Genomic DNA, 3,027 nt, shown 5'->3' on the forward strand with positions numbered 1-3,027 from the left:
CAAAATTAGTATTCTGAAAATTGGTAATTTTAACCGTTAACCTATGAATTGTTGAGTTAAAGCATACATGGCGGTGGAGGTAAAAACGGTTGAGCTGTAATTATTTTATTATTAGTAAAATTAATCTTCATGACATCATCATTCACTAAAGAGTTATGAAACTCTTGACTCTTTAAAACGTCATTTTTCCAATGTTCTGTTTTTTCGATTTCTAAAGATTATCGTTTTCCATCGTTCTGTTTACATAACTGATTATCTGAAAAAGGATAATATAAAACAATCGCTTACCTCATGTATAAGAACTGTAGCTCCTCTAGAAGCTTCTATTAATTCAGGACAAGGTCTCGTATCACCCGAATAAACAATCTTCCACCCCCGGTATCATCTTACCGTCACTATCAACTTTACTCGCACCTTTTAAAAGAACCCAAACGACAATCGGACAATGCACAACTGGAAAACTAATCACACCATCCAAACCCGAATATCGAATCACGTTCTTCAACTTCTCATTAATTGAGCCCACAACATTACTATCAAAAACACTACCCTCCCATTTCCAATGGCTCTGCATTTGAGTTCCTTTAGCAAATAATGTGTTTTCAATTGGAATTTAATCATAACTATAGAATCCGATTCAAAAGATGCTAGAAAAGATTGTGTTGTATGTCTACAATCAAGAAACAACATGTTTATATCTTTGAGTCGTTCGTATGCCTCTAGGAATCTTTTGAGATTCCTAGGAGCAATAACGATTAACAGTTCGTGCGTTGTTCCCTTTAATAGATCTCGTCTGAGAGCAAGTATTCTTGCTAAACCCCTATGGTGGCCGGCTTGAATATGTGAAATCCATATACATTTTAAACGTTTAACCGCATCATCTGCGCCTTCAATACTAAATCTGTTCATTCAAACATTCATGAAAATATAAATTACACGTGGTATGATAAGCTTGTTAGGCGAAACGGGTCGTGGGTCAAAAAGGGCGGAGTTGGGTTGGTTTGACCAGCAAACGCCTTTTAGTCCATTATATTAATTGCAGATGTATGATTAATGGGTTACTTATTCATTAAAGGAAGTAACATTATTACTATGATACTGCTACATATCAGATACCCTTAGGTGAACTTCCAACCAGTTCAACGAATTGATTTTTTTCCCTTGCTTTTTAATAAAATAAACAGAAATCAGTTTATTCATTTAGCCCATTAGAAATATATTAAACATATTACATTACACGTAAAAATATCAAACATAAAACATACATTTGAAACATAGATTTAAGGCGCGAGGTCTAATTAAAAAGAGTAAAATTTTCACCCAAATTTGACTTTTACCGACTCAGACTTTCTAGTATTGACCGTTATTTTAGGCGCTTTTGGGCAAAACGGGACAGGGTAATTCTCAAACCGGCACATCGACCGACTCAATTTACTTTTAAAACAATGGTCAGGAAAGACGGGTCGTGGGTCAAAATGGGTTGAGTTGGGTTGTTTTAACCTACAAAAACTTTTATGCCCATTTTTTTCATTGCAAATATATAATTAACGGGTTACTTATCATTGAATAAAGCAATTTTATTTCTGCAATGTTGCTACATATCAGAATCCATTAGGTAAACTTCTAACCGTTCAACCAACAATTATTTTCCTTGTTTTTAAATAAAAATTAGAGAAAACAAAATTATTTTATTCATTTAACCCATTAGTGATTACCATTAATGAGTAAAATGGGTCAAAGTTTACCTTATTTTCAGCTGACCCGGAGTTCCTTCACCGCAATCTAATAGTAAACTACCTTTATCAAAAAGATTGACGAAGATAGAACTAACATTACGATACTTTGACGGTTGAGATGAACCGGCTTCTAAAAGAAAAATCTCAACCTCCTCTCCACTAATATTCTCCAAACAACTTGGAAGAACGTTTTGATTTAACCAAGGTTCTTCGATCATGTTATTATTATTATTATTATTATTATTATTATTATTATTATTATTATTATTATTATTATTATTATTATTATTATTATTATTATTATTATTATTATTATTATTATTATTATTGTCACCTTCAACAAATGTTATACCTTCCCCTGCATCTTCTTCCCCGTCCCAAAGGCGAGCGACTTGTCGGGCAACATCGGATATTTTCTGAATCTCTTCGAGTAGGTCATCGATGATGTCAATGGGCCCCGCTTTAGGAGGTATATGATTAAAAACAAACAATCGGTCTATCCACCTGGTGGAAGTCGCACGAAACAACCGAAATGGTAGAAGGTTGAACTATTGATGCTACAAACGGTATTATGAATATCATTACGAATATACAACTCTTAAGAGAAACATCAATAACCATATAACGTCCAATAATCACAAACTACATATTGCTAACTATAACCATTTAACATAGTAGGACACAACAATAGCATTCGACAACAACGTGCGAAAACACTAAAGCAACAAAATATATTACCGTAGAGGGAAACACAAATTGGATAATAACAGCCAGTTGTCAAACAAAAAAACACCATCATATCATATATAAAAACCATCATAGAATCATTAATCAGACTCAACACAATGCAATAGAACTTCTAAATAAGAAATAACAGTGCAACATACATTAAGAACATGAAAAACCTTCAAATTAACTATTAATACTTGAGAAGGTCCATAGTATGAAAGCCACCAACCTGATAACAAATCAATCAATTTGAAAATCACACCAAAAGAACATCTAACATCAGTTATAAGGTTTCAAAATTAAAGGTGAAAAGTTCAAAAGTTATAAAACAAACAACAACAACAACAATACCCAATTCCACTAAAGTGGAGTATGGGGGAGGTTAGATGTAGACAGTCTTTCCTCTACCCTGGAGTAAAAGGGAAGTCATTCCTCCTCCCACGGATACCTATCGGTCCGCGGGTAGAGGAAGTCGTCCCTCCCTATACTATAGGGCAGAGAGGCTGCTTCCCAAGGACCTCCGGCCAGAAGAACCATGAAATCCGTTAAGTGAAGTAACTAA

The 3,027-nt window shown here is 34.2% G+C and overlaps 1 pseudogene; it reads right to left on the reverse strand.

The window, feature by feature from the left end:
• Positions 1–252: 252 nt before the first annotated feature.
• LOC139897404 (tRNAse Z TRZ4, mitochondrial-like) lies at positions 253–1,954 on the reverse strand (annotated as a pseudogene).
• Between the last annotated feature and the right edge of the window lie 1,073 nt (positions 1,955–3,027).

The sequence above is a fragment of the Rutidosis leptorrhynchoides genome, chromosome 3 (genome assembly GCF_046630445.1).
Source record: "Rutidosis leptorrhynchoides isolate AG116_Rl617_1_P2 chromosome 3, CSIRO_AGI_Rlap_v1, whole genome shotgun sequence".
NCBI lineage: Eukaryota > Viridiplantae > Streptophyta > Magnoliopsida > Asterales > Asteraceae > Rutidosis > Rutidosis leptorrhynchoides.